Source organism: Hipposideros armiger, unplaced genomic scaffold, assembly GCF_001890085.2.
Source record: "Hipposideros armiger isolate ML-2016 unplaced genomic scaffold, ASM189008v1 scaffold_6, whole genome shotgun sequence".
In the NCBI taxonomy this organism is placed as follows: Eukaryota; Metazoa; Chordata; class Mammalia; order Chiroptera; family Hipposideridae; genus Hipposideros; species Hipposideros armiger.
In genome coordinates this window covers 2,137,008-2,156,607 of record NW_017731356.1, presented here as the reverse complement: position 1 = coordinate 2,156,607, position 19,600 = coordinate 2,137,008, and positions in this window count along the sequence as shown.

The window sequence follows — 19,600 nt, the reverse complement described above, 5'->3', positions numbered from 1 at the left end:
GATCATACCAACATGGGCCAGTGAAACGATGTCCTCCACAACTAGACTGAAGAACAAAACAGCAACTTGTCTACTTGTCTGTTCCCCTTCCTCGATTCCCCAACACTGTTCCCCTCCCCCAATTCCCCAATAAAATCTTTAAAAAAATTATTAAAGTAAAAGACACATTGCTATTAATCTTCCTAAAAATACTCCCCCTCACTTTGAACACACTTATCCCATTGTTCTTGTCATTTTCTGAAGCAGTTCTGGAAGTCCTCTTTCGTGAATGTCTTTAGTTGCGCTGTCGTGGTGGCCTCAATGTCCTGAATCATTTTGACTTTGGGGAAGAGCCTGAAGTCACACGGTGCCAGATCCAGTGAGTAAAGTGAATGAGTAAAACACCATAATATTTTTATTTGACAGAAACTATCATACCAGAAGCAATGTGTGACACAGAGCGTTGTCATGACGAAGGATGATTTATAGCACACTTTAAAACCCACCTTCTCTCAACCATAGCTCACACCTGACTGACTGCACTGAACAAGTTGAAACTTGTCACATACTGTTACTAAGGTTCGACACACCGCTTCCCATATTAAAGATCCCTGCCTTTCTGTTGGATGGCACTTGGCAGCAGCATTCACCATATTTTCTGATCATAATGGAAAGGCTCCATGTCACACACCGCTTCTGGTACGCCAGTTTCTATCAAATAAAAACATTATGGTGTGTCCTCATCCACCTTATTCACCGGATCTGGCACCATGTGACTTCTGGCTCTTCCCCAAAATCAAAATGACCATGAAAAGTAAACATTTTGAATTAATTCAGGATGTTGAGGCAGCTACAAAACAGCGCAACTAAAGACACTCACAAAAGAGGATTTCCAGAACTGCTTCAGAAAGTGGCAAGAATGAGGGGATAAGTGTGTTCGAAGTGGGGGGAGTATTTTGAGGGGGATTAATGGCAATGTGTCTTTTACTTTAATACTTTTTTTTATTTAAACATTCAACATATTGTTTGATTACAGCTCGTATATGAGCTTTATGTTCAAATTCAGGACCCTGTCAGCTTTCCCTGACATACCCACCCATTCTCCCTGCTCCCTGGGTACATAATCTGATAGTGGCTTATCCACCCACCTCTCTCCACAACCCCCAGTCCCTGCACCAAACCCCTAATCAGTGTATTTGTAAGGTCAAAAGAAAAAAAAAACAGCTACCTGGGAGGACCTGATGACGTGAGGGTAGGGGAAGATAAACATACAGATACAAAACATATCCTTAACCTGCAAACTGTGAATGATAGATGGTGGTGACCAGGTTAAAAGTGGGTCACTTTTCGTAGTGTTATGGAAGATGCCACATTGGACAGGATTCAATCTGTCTTGCTCAGGGTGAGAAGACGAGGCATGCTGATCAGAGGGAATGGCAATGGAGTAGGGAGACGGTGGATAAACGTGTGTCCTGTGTGGGAAACTGACTAATCTAGAAATGAGAATCGCACAGGTATATATGGATACGATTTTGAAGCACTTGTGTGATTGTTCTCTTTTGTTTTGTTTTCCACTAGCCCACACTTGATCTGCCTCATTCACATGCGCTTTCGTATTTTACATTTAGGGGCAGCTCAATGTCCCAAGAACGGCATGCAGACAATTTTATACACTCACCTGCTTTTTTTGACAAGAAATTTGGTAATGGGTTTACCTGTCCTATTTATCTCAACTGGTATTCCCCCTTGTTGACCAAAGAGGCTTTCGAAAAGTCTGGAATCGGACAACCATGTTTACAGATGTGACAGATAAGAATGTAAAATTTTCATTTTCTTCGCAGTCTTAAGGAAATAGTGACAAAGGCTATATTTCTATGTGGAGTGCTTATACTGGCCCTTGGCACATAGTAAGCACTATGTAGGTATTGATTATTATTAATATTAACATTATTAATAATGATAGTACAAATATGATATACTATTATATCAATATAATGGTATTATTACAAACAACTGTTATTAACTTCTGCTGTATCGAACACCTTGTTTTCTACCACTCATTGCTTTTTTAAAATTGTGGTTAAATGCATATAACAAAAATGGTTGGAATGGTAAGTTTTCTAAGTGTGCAGTTCAGTGGTGTCACATGCATTCGCACTGTTGTGCAGTCGTCATTACTTTTTATAGCTGTTCTATTTTCTACCTGTAACTCCATGCTTTTTCCAGTAGGTGGCAAGTCTGGTTCAACTGTATACCTAGCCAGGGTTCTGAGGACTTTTCGCACAGAGGTCAAGCCTTAATTATCCAGGCTAAACAAAGAATTGAACATCTTGCATTGACTTTCTTCAGTGGATTGGACTGACCTAATTACGTTTTTCTCAGGGGTAGCAAATGGAAGTTTTTTACTAGCAGATGCAAACATTAGCATTCCATCTTGAGTCCACAGGCCTAGAATGTGATTCAGAAATTATTGAAAATTATTCACAGATTGGATGATTTAAAACAGAATTAAGTAGAAATTTGCTCAACAAGAGACATTGATTGGTTGCCAATTGGTTTAAGGAGGCATAACACAGGGAGAGGCAAATGAGTTGTGCCAGAGTCTGACCTAGAAAGAATGGTCGGTATGCTAGACTGTCATGCTATGTAGATTACATGCAGATTGTGGAAACTGTACTTTTCTGCAATGCACCAAACAGGTCTTTAAAAATTATTGGCCAGTGATATGTGGTTTGATATCTTCTCTGCCCTCCTAGCAGCTAACATTCTCAGTCAAAGGTTCTCATACTTTTTCAGGAGGCAAAGTAATTAGAAAGCACCATGCTCTTAACAAAAAATAAAACTCAAATTAACACAGCATAATTGTATGTATATATGAAAGAATATATGTATCTCTCATCTTGTTCCCTCAAAAGACTTAAGATTGCTTTAAAAAAAGAGAAAGATAAACTACTAGTAGATAACATGTATTAGAAGAAGGAGAGAAAGCAGAAACAGAGGTAGGAACATCAACAGGAAGCAAGAAAGAGGGTGACATGAGGATGTATACCATAAAGCCATTCGCCTTGCTATGGGTGGGCTTGAACTTAGCAGGAAGTTGTTTCATCAGCAGATGCAAAAAGAAAAAACCTTATCAGTTATACAATAGAGTGTCCCCAAACACTGTTCAAAAGAAGCACTTTCCTTGATTCCAAAATTAAATGCCTCCCGGAGGTCCACAAAAAGAGGCCACCGTGTGATGTGCAGAGTGTCTGTAACAAGAGCAATTTTCAAAGGCTGTTTCCTGTGCACCCCCCTGGAGAGGTGGATGGGTTCTCACCTGTGCCCAGTTAAGGGAAAACAAGACTTCCAAGTTTAGTGCTCTGTGGTCCAGGTACATGGCTCTGCTGGTCTGGCTGAAGCCACAGATAGATTTTACAGTCTTGAAAGGGAAACAGTCTACCTTCAGACAACAGCTCTTATCATAAATATTTTTTCTAAGTCATTCGGTGGCAATGAGCTCAGTATTGTATACTCTACAAAGCAGGGCAACTCAGCTTTTGCAATGGCGCTATATTCTTGCACCAGATTTTATTAGAAGCAAATTGTGGTAGAAACCAAATGGTTCAGAACAATTAAAGGGAGAAAAAAATGTAAGTTGAGAAAATTATTTCCATTCATTTCATTTTTTCCTATAATTTTGGAATAGAACGCCATTCTATTTTGGTAGTAGAAGACCTTAATCCAGCTCACAGAATACCTACGTTAAATATATCAACACTCAAACATTATATGTATGAACATAATTTGATTCTTATTTATAACTCGTTTCATTTAGTAGCAATGAATCATTTCAAATAACCATGTTTCCCGAAAATGAATAAAACATGTTTGGCAACTTTCAGTTCAGTTAAACAAATATTTATTGTTAACCATTTATAGAAAAGGAAGCTTTAGGTACTGCAGGGATGACTAACCCTCAAGGAACTAACAGACTTATTTACAAATTTCTACTTAGTAAGGCCTGGTTTGAATAATCGCCTATTAATTTCTGCTTAGTATTTTGTAGTTTGCTGTCACATTAACAATCAGTACAAAAGACTCTAAATAAATAGTCTCCCCTAGAATGTGACGTCGTTTGGACTACAGCCTGGATTTTGAAACATAAATATGTTATGAGATACCTGGATCAGGTGTTTGCTTTAAGAAGGTGCCCTTTATCAAGATTACAGCTTTGCAAACAAAGCCACGTTTATATTTAACTACCTTTCCCACTCTCCTCTCCAACACATGCCCCTGTTTCCCTAATATTTTACTTACTATACTTTTTCAATGTTCACAAGACAGTTGTTTTTGTTTTTTTTTCTCTTTTTCATATTCAGAGAACTTCTGAAGTTCTTCACTGCCAACAAGCACATCTTGTCATCCTGTGTTTAGCCCCCTTTTTTAAAGTTCTGGCCTCCCTAAACCTAAAGGCCACGCTTTAAAAAAACCCCTTTCTAATGATGCTCTGCAGTTTCTTCCACATTGAATGTGTACAGATGGGGAGGATGTTAAATACGATTGCAGGCTTTTCCTCGAATAAGTACTTGGTTGTTTGATTTCTGAAATCCTCACCCTTCCCCTGTCTTTTCCCCTGACCTTGGATCTGCCTCAGCCTTTGGATTATAAAGGATCTGATAGTAAACATTAGGAGCTTTTGAGTTTTTCCTTTCCTCTGTCTCTTTCATTTTCTCTTTTCTTTTCCAGAGAAAATGGCCTTTTTATCATGTCTTTTTCTCCTTTGTCTCTGTATGGAAAGCTTGCATTTAATTAAATTTTGCCTTCCGGTCATGGGCAACTCTCTCATCAGTCAATTCATCTGATGGCTTGTGAAGCACCAGGCACTGTTCTAGGGACCGAAGAATCTGACAAAATCTCCGCTGTCATGGCATTTCCCTGCACGTTGAAAGAGACAGACAACAAACAATAAGAAAAAAACGCAGGGTGTCAGATAGTAAGTCCTAAGGTAAAATAAATAGAGGAGGGAACACGGTGTCTGTGGAAGGGAGATAACACTAAACAGGATGACCAGCGAAGGCCCTAGAAAGAAAGGTGACATTTGAGCAAAGACCAGAAGGAGCTAAGGAAGTCAACAACACAGGTGCATGGGAGAAGTCAGCCTGACACAGAGGTCAGGGAGTGCAAACACCCAGCCACAGGAGCTCGCAGTGGGAGACCCATGAATAGCAAGGACCACAGCAGCGGGACGCCCACTGAGCAAGGGGAGCCTGGAAGACGCGATCAGAGAGGAAGTGGGTGGGGCGGGGAGGGGGCCGTGCAGGTCTGGAAAGCCCTGGGATGTTTTCTGCTGAATGAGATGGGAAGTCGTTCTGTAGTTCGGAACAAAAAGGTGACACGCGCTGTGAGTTATGCTTGACATGAACCTTCCTGGCTTCTGTGTTGAGAACTGACTCTAGGGAGGACGGGTATTCACAGGAAGACCAGCTTGGATGCAACTGCAGAGCCAAATAAATGTCTGGCAACGCAGCGAGTAAACGCGGTGAGATTCTGGGCATATTTTAAGCCAACCAGGTTTGTTGCCGGGTTGGGCAGTGTTCAGCATAACAGCTGTGTGCCCGAATACGATGGGAAAACCCTTCCCGGTGAAGCCCTGGCCGTGCTTTCTGGAAGTCCAGCATGGTCTAAATGACCCTGTCTTTGTGTTCTGATCAATTGTTAACTGGTCGCTTTGCATTCCACTGGATGGCAGCAGGCAATTCCCGTGTGACCTGAACTTTGTCATCTTTTGGAGCAGGTCCACCCGTGGGATGTTAAACCCAACCAGCCAGAAACTCCTGGCAGGCCTCATACACTCCCACCCACCCCCTGAGGCCTCGCAGCGCCTCAGCCCTGCATCATCTCCTGCCTCTCCTCCCGCGCTTCACTTCCATGGCGCATCAGCGGGACTTGCAAACCCTCAGAGCACTCGTGCCTGTGATCTTCTGTCCCTCACCCTCGCCCTGGGAAAGCCCCAGCGATGGATTCTCCACGCCCGCAGCCAGGCCGAGCTGGGCCGTCTCCTGTCATCCACATCCCTGGTCAGTCGCTCCTCACAGAAGCCATTTAAACTTGCATGCTCTGTGGTAGGACTTGTCCCATTCCTTTGTACCATTTTCTCAGCACATACCTGGCCTCCCACCACACAGGAGAAGAGATAACATCAAAGAATGCTTTCAGCGATGCCGCCCCTACCCAGTGCCTATTTATCTACGTTTCCATCCACCTACTCGCTTTCCCTGCGGGGGAGGGGGGGGGGAAGCTCCCTCTTTTGTAGCCCAGGCCAAACCTTGCATTTCGGTTCTAAATTCCAGTAGCTCCCCCTCCCTCAAAGGCCTGTTTCAAACACCCCTGTGGTGGTAGTTATACGTTGTATATAGTTGCTAAAACTTACTGAACTATGCACTTAAAATGGATGCTTTTTATTAAACGAAAATTATACCTCAACAAAATTAAGATTAAAAAAAATGAATCTCTCCTGTTCTTTTCTTCTCTGCTCATAAATACACTCCACCTTCTAACAAAATGAGCAAAAGCTAAATTTGAAAATGTAATCTGCATTTGCTGCCTGCACGAGCTCCTACTGTGTGCCAGGGTCTTGCCTAAGTATCAATACTTGGAAGTTGACCCACTATAGTACTTGGAAAATATTGGGTTGTCGGAAAAGCCATGACACATTTTTGCAACAAAAAGCATAGAAAAAAATACGTCATGGCTTTTCCGACAACCCAATAATAGATCTTATTGTTTTAGATCAATTTTGTGCCAAGCATTGTGCCAAGCACTGATCATATCTAACCTTATGCAATCCTCCCCACTACCCTAAGAAGCAGGTATTATTGTCTATAGTTTACCTGAGAGAATTGAGCCTTAGAAAGGGATGCATGTTGTGTGTGTTCTGACTGCTCCACAGGCTGGCTGTTCCCCTCTCTCCCTCTCCTCGGGTCTCCCTATTCCTTGAGACACAACAATATTGAAATTAGGCCTAGTGTTATAATGAAAGGAAGAGTTGCATGTCTCTCACTTTACATCAAAAGCTGCAAGTGATTAAGCCTAGTGAGGAAGGCATGTCGAGAGCCGAGACAGGCCAAAGGCTAAGCCTCTTGCACCAAACAGTGAAGCTGTGAATGCAAAGGGAAAGTTCTGGAAGGAAATGAAAAGTGCTACTCCAGTGAACACATCAATGTTAGGGAAGAGAATTACTGCTGCAGTGGAGAAATTTTAGTGGTCTTGATAGAAGATCAAACCAGCCACACATTCCCTTAAACCAAAGCCTAATCCAGAGCAAAACCCTAACCCTCTTCAGTTCTGTGAAGGCTGACAGAAGTGAGGAAGCTGCAGAAGAAAAGTGTGAAGCTAGCAGAGGATGGTTCATGAGGTTTAAGGAGAGAAGCCGTCTCTGTAACATAAAGTTCAAGGTGAAGCAGCCGCAAGTTATCCAGAAGGTCTAGCTAAGGTAATGCATGGAGGTGGATACACTAAACAACAGATTTCCAATGTAGATGAAACAGCCTTGTATTGGAAGAAGATGCCACTTAGCACTTTCATAGTTAGAGGAGAGAAGTCAGTGTCTGGCTTCAGAGCTTCAAAGGACAGGCTGACACTCTTGTTAGGGGCTCACACAGCTGGTGACTTTAAATTGAAGCCAATACTCATCTTCCATTCTGAAAATCCTAGGGCCCTTAAGAAATACGCTAAATCTACTCTGCCTGTGCTCTATAAATGGAAGAACAAGCCTGGATTATAGCACACCTGGGTACAACTTGGTTTACTGAATATTTTAAGACCCCTGTTGAGAGCTACTGCTCAGATAAAAAAGGCTCTTTCAAAATATACTGCTCATTGACAATGCACCTGGTCACCCAAGATGGAGATGGACAATGAGATTCATGTTGCTTTCATGCCTGCTAACACAACACCCATTCTGCAGCCCATGGATCAAACAGTAATTTTGACTTTCAAGTCTTCTTACTTAAGAGATACATTTTATAAACCCATGGCTGCTATAGATAATGAATCCTCTGATGGATCTGGGCGAAGTAAATTGAAAACAATCTGGAAAGGATTCACCATTTTAGATGCCATTTGGAACATTCATGATTCATAAGAAGAGGTAAAAATATCAGCATTAACATGAGTTTGGAAGAAGTTGATTCCAACCCTCATGGATGACTTGGGGGTCAAGACTTCAGTGGAGGAAGTAACTGCAGAGGCGGTGGACACAGCAAGAGAACTCAAATCAAAAGTGGAGCCTGAAGATGAGACTCCGTTGCTGCAATCTCATGACAAAACTTGAACGGATGAGGAGTTGCTTTTCTTGGATGAACAACGAAAGTGTTTTCTTGAGATGTAATGTGTTCCTGGTGAGGATGCTGTGAAGATTGTTAAAACGACAACAAAAGTTTTAGAATTATCATATAAACTTATTTGATATAGCAGTGGCAGGGTTTGAGAGGATTGACTCCAATTTTGAAAGAAGTTATACTGTGGGTAAAATGCTATTAAACAGCATCACATGCTACACAGAAATTCATGATAGCAAGCATCAATGGATGCGGCAAACTTCATGGCTGTCTTATTGTAAGAAATTGCCACAGCCACCCCAATCTTTGCAACCACCACCCTGATCAGTCAGCATTCATCAACATCGAGGCAAGGCCCTCCACCAGCAAAAACATTACAACTCACTGAACGCTCAGATGATGGTTCACATTTTTTAGCAGTAAAGTATAAGGTACGTACAGTGTTTTTTTGGACACGATGCTATTGAACACTTAATAAACTACACTAAGCATAAACATAACTTTGATATGCACTGGGACACCAGAAATTTCATATGACTCGCTTTATTGCAATTTTCACTTTATGGCAGTGGCCTGGAACTGAACCCACCATATCCCCAAGGTATGCCTGGACCTGTTAATAAGCCGTAAAAAAAAAAAAAAGTATGAATGAAGGTTGACAGTGCAACTCATGAGGTCTAGGAAATGTGTCCACCAACAAATGTTTATCGAACCACTCCTATGCTCAAACACCAGAGTAAACCCAGGGAATACAGAGATAAAGACGACACTCGGTTTGTGATCACAAAGAGCCCAGTGAGAGGGAGAGAAGTCCTGTACCAGAAGTTATTTATCAGAATGGATGTGACAAGGACCAAACAGAAGTCCATGTGGCTTGAGTCATCATGTCCCCTGGTACCTGAACGTCTCACCAAGAACTGAAAATGTCCTCTTTATTATCAGGGTTCCAGCTAAGACCTCTCACCCTCCGAATTGGGAGAAGATGAAAGATGAAAATCTTAATGGGAATTTTGGATTATGAGAACCTGGACAGGAGGTCCTAAATTAGTATTCAGATTAAGAGCTGGGAAGAGCATTTCCTGTCTAATCTTTTTTATCTAGGTAGGCTTTACATAAGATGTTCTGAACCCTTCATTTTCCCTTGGTGATAATTTTTTTTTAAAGATTTTTATTGGGGAATTGGGGGGATGGGAACAGTGCTGGGGAATTGGGGGGAGGAGAACAGACAAATTGCTGTCGTTTTGTTCTTCAATCTAGTTGTGGAGGACGTTGCTTCACTGGCCCAAGTTGGCACCATCATTGCGCTCTTCCCGGGCGAGGCAGATCAGTTGCCGGCTTCTGGACGGCCGCTCACTGCGGCTGCTGGCCGCTCACACTGGCTGCTGGCTACACACAGTAGCCCATGACAACCCACTAGCACAGGGGCTGCAGCCTATGCCGTCGCCAGCGACTCACGGCAGCCCAGCTCCAGGTTGAGCTGCTGTTCAGCATCTTAGCTGTGGAGGGCAGTGTCACTGGCCCTTGTGTGGGATCCGAACCGGGGCCCTCTGGCATCCTAAGCCAGTTCTTAACCATCGCGCCACCCGGCTGGCCCCCTTGGTGAGAATTTTAAAATACCTCACCAAACCACATGGAGAATATACAACTAAATGAGAGGAGAGAAAATCAGCATGTGGTTGTGTGTTTGTATGTGTTTATACATTGTTGATAGGGAGGGAGGAAAGTTACACATCAAGAAACATTTGAATAGATACGGCCTGACTCTGGCCGTGAGAATCACATAAAACACTTGACCTATTCTATGGCCAATTACATTGACACGAATGAGTATCTGATGAGAGAAATCAACACACCCTTCAGTTCATCAGGGATTTCCTAATTTATGACTCACTTGCATGTGATCGTGACTGCTGTTTTGGAAGGTTGTCATAAGAGGCCACATGCTTTTACAAAACAGGACTTAACATTTTTCTAAATGTTCTATGCATTCTTTACAAAAGATAGAGTATATCAGAAAATAAATTATTTCACCACCTGGCTTAGCTAAACAGTCTAGTCATTTCTGGCCTCGGGTCAAGTCCACTTTGTACAGTTTGTCTGATATGAAGAGGTTCTCAGCTGAGTCACAGCCAGGATTTCCAGGACTGCCACCTCACAGGTGACTGTCTGGCCCAGTTTGCTTCTGGCACTCTCCAGATGGCCCCTCCCTGGGAAATTCTATAGGATCTGCCCTGAACCTTGGGCCACATTAACCCCAGTTCTCAGAGAAAAACCCAGCAGCAGATCTAAGACAACCAGCTCAATGCTGGCAGGGTTGCAGTCTCCTGAGTAAGCCCTTTTGAGCTACACATATTGCTTAAACCCCACTGGAAGGGTGTCCCCACAACTCTGCTCTTCTCCTGTTCCATCTTGGTGGGAGCCCAGCTGCACCAAGGTTGAGGAAGGCAGCTGTGTCAATAGGAACGGGAAAGCAAATGGGATTTGAGGTCCAGGCTCTGCCACGTGTCAGCCTCTGCTGTCACACCCTCAGCGCGCAAGGTCCTTGGCGTTGACAGATCATACATTCCTTTCCCAGGCTCAAATGATTCCTGCCACTTGGGTACAATATCCCACCTGAACCAACTGACAGCCCTTGATAGCTGGAAAGGCTTTTGGAGATCCAGCCCCACTACCCATGTTAGAGGGACCTGGGATGCGAGGTGCAGCCGCTAATCCAGGCACAGACCCCATTTGTGGAAAAACCTGAGCTAGAATTTAGAGCTTCCAACCCCTTATCCAGCCAGCGCCCTTGTCAACTACAAGACGTTTCGATTTTCTCCTCGAGTGTGTATGACGTCCACAGACTCCTGTTGCCAGGCACAGTTCTAGAGCAGCAAACAAAAACCAAGTCACTACTTTTATGGAACTTTCATTCTAGTGCTCATTCTGGGAAACAGGACAGTAAACAAATAAATGCGTAATATAGCAAGTGGGGATGAGTACTAACATACATACTATAGCAAGTGGGGATGAGTACTAAGACGTGTGAGCAGAGTCCTGCCGCGATGAGGGTACGTGCTATTTCAAGTAGGATAAGGTGATAATTGGGCAGAAACCTGAAAATAGTGACAGAGGGCATCATGCAAGTATCTAGGAAGAGACTGTCCCAGGCAGAAGAGCCAGCAAGTGCAAGAGTCCTGTGGTGGATGCTGGGTGCCTACAAAGAACCCTGAGGAATCCAGTGTGGCTGGCCCAGACTGGGAAGGTGGAGAGCCACAGGAGATGAGGTCAGAGATATACTGAGAGGGAGGGAGCAGATCAGGCAGGGCGGCCATTCAGGCCATGGCGAAAACTTAGGCTTTCATTTCAAATGCAATGGGAGGCTGCTGGAGGGATTTGAGCAGAAGAATGGCATGATTTGGTTTAGGCTTCAGGAAGGCCATTCTGGCTGCTATGCCATCAGGCTATAGTTGGGGACAGCAGGGTCAGAAAACAAGCTTGGGGCTGGCTAGCGTAGTGTCTCAGTGAGGAAATGGTGGTGGCTTGGACTAGGGCCGCAGGAGGATAGAGAAGGTAAGATCCCTGAGGAGCACCTTGAGAAATTGGTGGACACCGTGTAGCTAAATATAGGGCGTGTATGGGCCAGTAATAGAGAGTGAGACCAGAGGGGTTTGAGAAATTCAGAAGGAAGTACTTTATACTTTATCCAGTCAGCACTCCAAGTTCTTACACAATCAGAGGTAAGGATAAGAGTAATATTCAATTTTAGGAAGATTATTCCAACTGTTCCTTGGATACTGGCCGGGGCTAGGGAGAGGCTACGAACAAGAAAACTACAATGACATAAATGCAAATCAGAGGATGAAGGTAGTGGTTTCATAACATCCGATTCTAGGTAAGAATAGGTTTGCTCTCGTAGGGTACATACTCACACGGGATGGGATTTTTTAGGATTGGTGAGTGATTGTAGCATAGGTGTCAAAGGATGGCAGAAGACGGGCAGAGGCAGTGGGGAGGAAGGCTTCCACAGAGCGTACACTGGGCAAACCCCAGCGCCCTTTTCCAGAGGGCCTCGATGGTGTGGCAATGCCCTGCCTGTATCGTCCCACAGTCCCCGCCCACACAGGCAAAGCCAGCTGATGAGCAGGCAGCCCTTTAGATGGGCTGCTCCATGACACAGCTCAGCAATGAATTGACAACCACATTCAAATTCCGAGTCACATAGTTAAGAAACAGGGAGGAGAGTCACTTGTGAGCTGAGCTGGCCTTTTTCTGAATAGCACAGCGCAGTCAGTTTGCCTATGATTATTGTCAGGATACAGCTTGCTTCTGTTTGTGACAAAGGTCATAATTTAGGGGCATTTCAAGGGCACAGCCTAGAGCCGGACTTGGAGGACTGAGTCACCACTGATTCAGCCTATGAGCACCCCGAGGTTGGAGACTATCCTATCATTGTTTCCCTGTGGCACCAAGTCCAATGCCTTGAACAATAGGCTCTCAATAAACTCGTGTTGCGGGAATAAATGTGACTTTGAAGGACCGAGATTCCCCGTCCCTCAGTGTTCCCATCTATAATCTGAAAAAAATGTCTATTTGTACCTAACATACTTATAGGAATAAAGTAGACGTTCTAGTAAATACATTTGAAAGGCATTTCAATACTCTGCTTTCCAGGAGAACTGCTTTGTGGTTCAATATGTTGAAAAGTAAAGAAATAACAACAAACAAACAATTTGATTTAAAAAATTGGCAGAGGACCTGAATAGACATTTCTGCCAAGAAGACATACAGATGGCCAACAGACATATGGAAAGACGCTCAACATCACTAATCATCAGGGAACTACAAATCAAAACCAAAACAAGATGCCACATCACACTTGTCAGAATGGCTGTCATCAGTAAATAGACAAACAAGGGTTGGCAAGGATGTGGAGAAAAGGGGACCCTTGTGCACTGTTGATGGGACTATAAATTAGTGCAACTGCTATGGAAAAACAATATGGAGGTTCCTTAAAAAATATAAAATAGAGCTGCCATATGATCCAGCAATTCCACTTCTAGGTACTTATCTGAAGAAATCCAAAACACTAATTTGAAAAGATAGATGCACCCTTATGTTCATTGCAGCATTAGTCATAGTAGCCAAGATATGGAAGCAACCTAGATGTCCATCAATAGATGACTGAATAAAGTAGATGTGGTCCATACATATATACAATGGAATATTACTAAGCAATAAAAAAGAATGAAATCTTGCTGTTTGCAACAACATGGATGGACCTAGAGGGTATTATACCAAGTGAAATAAGTCAGAGAAAGAAATACCACATGACTTCACTCATAGGTGGAGTCTTAAAAAAAATAAAATGAATAAACAAAACAAAAAAAGAAATATTAACTAGAAGGAAGCATAAAAGGCTGCCTGGCACTGTGAGTCTGCACAACCAAAGACTATTTGGAATTTGCTTCTAACTCTCTTGGTGAGCTCATTAAATTGATTTACATTTCTTGGTCTAAGCTTCAATATTATGTCCAAAATTAATAGTCTATGATTATAATTATGTTTTACTGAATTCCATTATTTCTATTGTAGAACAAAGTTCAAAATGGGCCAGCAGGCTTGTTTCCAATTTCATTATGTCACATGTCCCTTAATATCTCTGTTAACTTAAGGATCTTCCTCTGGAAAATAATGCAGTAGACAAGCTGATCTGAATTCTTCTTTTTTTTTTTGCTCCAAAATTCTATATGCCACATGTGGGTATGATTCAATGTTCCTTTCTTGTCTGTACTACACCAGAGGTTAAAAAAAGGTTTGACTCTCTCATACTTTGTAGGTCACTGCTTGCTCATGAAGCTGTCCTTGAGGTTTTATAATAATGTGTCACTTAAGAGATTAGAATCAATGATCTACAGGCCATTCATTCACCAAGATTCATTAAGTTCCTTCAGCTTGTCAGGTACCATGCCAGAAGACCAAGGTCTCTGCTCTCAGTCCATAAGATCAAGTTCATAAATATGATCATTTTATCATTCTCTTCATATTTTTTATATTTTATTTTATTTCAGTGCATTTCCATTCTTAGTTAAAAGGTTTCCTTGTCTTCTAGAGTATATAGGTAGTCTCCTAGATTTTTTTGAAGCATTAATATTACCTAAATGTAAGCCATTTCTACGTCTAGAATTTGTTTTTATAAATAGTATAAGATTGTTCCAAACTTAACTTCCCTCACATGGATCAACAGTTTTACCAGAAATATTTATTAAGTTATCCATCCTTTTTTCATTTCATTGAACAAAATAGTTGTTGTTTATTAAATTTTCATATATAGTGAGCCCTACTTCTGGATTCCCTAGTCTGTTTAACTTATATATTTGTCTATTCTGATTATGTTACCAAACTGATTTGATTCTAGAGCCTTTAAAGTAAGCTCTGATATCTGGTGAGGCAAGTAACCCCTTACTAGTCTTTCTTTGCAGAACTTTATTGTTCTTGTACATTTATCATTCTATATAAACATTAACATAGTTCTGGACTCTTAATTGGATATTATTGTTTGGATTCCCATTGGAACTTCATTAAAGTTAAAAATTAACTTTGGGGGAAGGAACATTTTTATGACGCTTTCTTATCCAAGGACATATGTCTGACCCTTTGTGCAGACCTTATTTTATGCTCTTTAATATGATTTTACTATTTGGCAAAATATATTATAAACAAGTCACTCACTAAAAATGTATTTGAAAAATAATATTTTCAATGAAGAGGACAAATAAAGGGTTTATAAAATATAAAGTGTTCTTATAAATTGATGAGAGGAATAAACAACCAAAAGAAAAATGAGCAAAGGATATAAATGGGTAATTTACAGAAGAGTAAATCCAAATAGCTGACAAACATATGGAAAGAGGCTCAAACTCACCTATAAAGATCTTCAAATTAAAGATAAAATGAGGTATCACTTTATATCAAGTTTTCTCAGCCTCAGCACTACTGGCATTCTAGGCTGGAAAACTCTTTGTTGAGGGGGCTGCTTTGAGTATTGCAGGATGTTTAGCAGAATATCTGGCTCTTCCCATTAGAAGCTAGTCGCATCTACCCCCAACCATGATTGGCAGTTATGTATCTCCGGACTTTGGCAAACGTCCCAGGTGGGGGAAGCAAAATTATTACAAGTTGAAAACCACTGATTTCCACCTATCAGACTAGCAAAGATTTTAAAGCCTGATTACATCTGTTGTTCGCAAGGATGCAGTATAAAAATAATACTTTTTTATGTTGGCAGTAAAAATGTAAGTTATAGTTTTAATGGAAAAGGACTGAACAATGCCCATTCAAATAAAAAAATGCATACATTCCTTGACCCAGTTATCCCACTACTGAGACTAAATCCTATAAAAATGAAACAAACACTACATAGACATATATTGTATAAGGATGTTAATTTTGGCAGTTGGCAGCAACCGAAAAACTGAAAACAGAGGAAATGATCATAAATAGGAAATGAATAAATTATAGTACACTCACACAATGGGACATTGGAAAGAATTAGAGCTTAACCTTATTATATGAAAAGTTTCCATGAATTATTCCTGAGAAAAACAAGATTCAAAAGGGTATATAATATAATCCTCCTTTTAACAAAACACACGTCCCCACATGCCTTCATATGAGAAAAAAGTCCCCAATATTCTATTTACCCCTACAGAATGGGCAATACTATTTGTATATCATGTATCTGACAAGGCTTTGGTATCCAGAATATACCTATAAAGAACTCGTACAACTCAACAACAGAAAGATAAACAATCCAATTAATAAGTGGGCAAAGGACTTCTGCAGATATTTCTCCAATGAAGAGATACAAATGGCTAACAAATATACTCAACATCATTACTCATTAGGTAAATGCAAATCAAAACTACAATGAGATATCACTTCACACTCCCCAGAATGGATTTTTTTTTTTAAAGGAAAATAACAAGTGTTGGGAAGGATGTGGAGAAACTGGAACCTCATACATTGCTGGTGGGAATGTGGAAAGATGCAAGCTCTGTGTAAAACAGTTTGGTAGCGCCTCACATTGTTAAACACAGAATTATAAAGTGACTTAGCAATTCAACCCCTATATAGCCAAAAGAATTGAAAAACAGATATTCAAAGAAATATTTGCACACAAATGTTCATAGCAGCACTATTCACAATAGCCAAAAGGTGGAAACAACCCAAATGTCCATCAATTGATGAAAGGATAAAAACAACATGTGTTACATATACATAAAATGGAATATTTTTCAACTATAAGAAGGAATGAAGCACTGATACATATTACGGTATCAATGGCCCTTGAAAATGTTATGCTAAATCAAAGAAGCCACAAAAGGTTACATATTGTATGATTCCATTTATATGAATTATCCAAAATAGGTAAATCCGTAGAGCCAGAAAGCACACTCGTGTTTGCCAGGGGCCAGTGGACAGGGAGAATAGGGTGTGATTGCTTAATGGGTAACAAGTTTCCTTTTGGGGTGGTGAAGTGCCTTAGAACTAGACAGAGGTGATGGTTGCACAACTCTGTGAATGTACTAATGCCATTGAGTTGTACACTTAAATACGGTTAACGGGTAATCTCATATGATGTAAATATTACCTCAACTTTTAAAATACGTTCTATTTACCTCTGTATTCGTTTCCTATGGCTGAATAACAAGTTACCACCAACTTAGTGACATAAAAAGAAATAAAAATAATTTAGCTCACAGTTCTGTAGATCAGAAGTCCAGGTGGGCTTGGATGGGTTCTCGACTTAAAGAGTTTCACAGGCAGAAATTAAGGTGTTGGCCGGACTGGGCTCTTTTCTGGAGGCTCTGAGGAAGAATTCTCTTCCAAATTCCTTTAGGTTGTTGGCAGAATTCAGTTCCTTGGGATTGTGGGACTGAAATCCCCAATTCCTTGGTGGCTGTCAGCCAAGAGTCAGTCTCAGCTGCTGCAGGGTGCTCATATCCTTGGCACGCAGCCCTGCCAGCAGCAACACATCAAGTCTTTCTCTTTCTTCAAGCACCTCCGACTCCTTCTTCTGCTACCAGGTGGAGAAAAATTCACTGCTTTTAAAGGGCTGGTGTGGTTAGATAGGGCTCACTGGGATAATCTCACTTTCGCCCCATCAAGTAACACTCACAATGGAGTTATCTCATCAAATTGGGTTCCACCCCGCATTCAAAAAGGTGAGGCTTACACGAGGGCAAGGGTCATTCTTAGAATTCTGCCTACCTTGACTTCTTAGAGAAAAACAGTAAAAAACAGTTTCTACTCAATTCAAGAGCAATTATTATTTATTAATGCCCAACATTGCAAAGCGGATTTGAGGTGCCTAGGTGATTTATACCAAGGAAAGTTCCGGAATCAGTGATTTATAGGTTAACATAATTCAGGGCTCCAAGCCACAGGGAAGGCACAGAAAGCTGTTCTTAACAAGCAGGCTTCTCTTTCTGAGGCCTCCCCTGGTCTTCTTGTCTTTCCTTCATCTTTCTACTAAAGCACTGACTGTTGTGCAAAGTCATTGCCAAAAGGCCGCTGGTGTTCTCTCTGTAATCACGATGAGAGCACTAGATAATTATATTATGTGCGTTAGAAGTCCTCACTTTTTAGTCTTGAGACTCCTGTTTTTGAGGACTCCAAAGACTTTTTATTTGTGTAGGTTATACCTATTGATAACTGCCATATTAGAAATTAAGTCTGGAAAGATTTTTAGAAACACCAAAATAAACAAACACACATTCTCTTAGAGTGATGACATCATCACACACTGTGCCGTCTCTAGAGTGGAAAAGGAAAGTCTTAGTATCACTATTATGAACATAGCTTGACCTGGTGAAACTCTGTAAAGGTCCTAAGGACCCCTAGGGCTTCCTGGACCACACTTTGAGACCTACCTATAGATGTAAATAGTCATAATTCCATTTCTTCAGAGATTAATCAACTCGTATTTTGGTGCATTCTCTTCTACAGCCTTAGAAACAAATTTCTTTCTTCCCTTTTACTAGTATCGTGATTCTGTCTGGGAAACTCATCTTTGTGGCTGATTGCGAAAAGCATCCTTTAAAGCATAATAGAGAGTTCAAAACTGTTTCCTCACTTATATGTGGAATCTAAAGAACTGAATAAACGAGCAATGTAAACAGAAATAGTCTCAGGGACACAGAGGAAAAACTGATGATTGCTAGATGGGAGGGGGTGGGCATGAGGGAGAAGGGGAAGGGATGAGACAACATAAATCGGTAACTTCAATATTGCCACAGGGATAGGAAAGACAGTTTGGGGAATATAATCAATAATACTGTAAATATTTTTTAGGGGCCCAGATGGACTCATGTCTTGTTAGGGAGACCACTTCAGGGGGTTTGTCACTTTGTGAGGGGTGAAAAGCATAACTATTGCATTGTTTTGTACACCTGCAACTAATAATAAAAAATAAATTAATTAATTAAAAAAAATATTTTCTGTGAGCTTCTGGCAGGATCTGCTACTCTGCAAATGCTGCACAGGGAAAATTGCTTTAAATGGTGCAGCTTGGTCCGCAGTGGAAGAATTGGAATTGAGTCAGGCTGTGCGACAGGCAGAAAGACGCTTATAGAGAGAGATGAAGGAAAGCGCTGGGGACTGGCGTGCTTTGCCCTTGAAAACTATGCCAAGTCCTTTTTTTTTTTTTTTTAGCGAACAGATCGGTTGGTATTTCATGATTGCTTTTAATGTCTCCGAACCTCCCACTTTCCTTCTAAACACACGCTCTATCCTTCAGTTATGTGTTTGTTCTCTTTCTACTACGCTTGCACAAGGTGACAAAATAAAGCTAAACGCCTTTAAATTGGAATCCATTGCGGTCCCTTTGTTAAGTGACTAGCTTGTTCATTCTTACAATCTTTTCCGTACTTTTCTTCTGTTCAGTCTCTTGGTAAACGCTCCGAGGCTTCTCGTTATCTTTCTCTGGCAGCCGAATTAAATTTAAACCATGAACGCTGCTGAAGGAAAGGTTAAGCATTCCCCCATCCCCAAGGTTAAATCTTTGCCAGGCCTTGCCCACTAAGTCCCTGCGGCGGGGAGACTCTGAATGGACGACCTGAGAGACGGTGATTAAGGACAGAGGCTGACGGTGCAGAACGGCGCCTTCCTTGCGGGCGGGGATTGGACCCTCGCGGAGCATTCTCCACAGGGCGGGTGGCAGCGTGGAGGGTGAGCGAGCCCACCGCGACAGCAGGCGGGTGGCTTTCCGCCAGCCTGGCGAGCCGCCGCCACAGCCGTCCGGACCGAGTCCTACACAC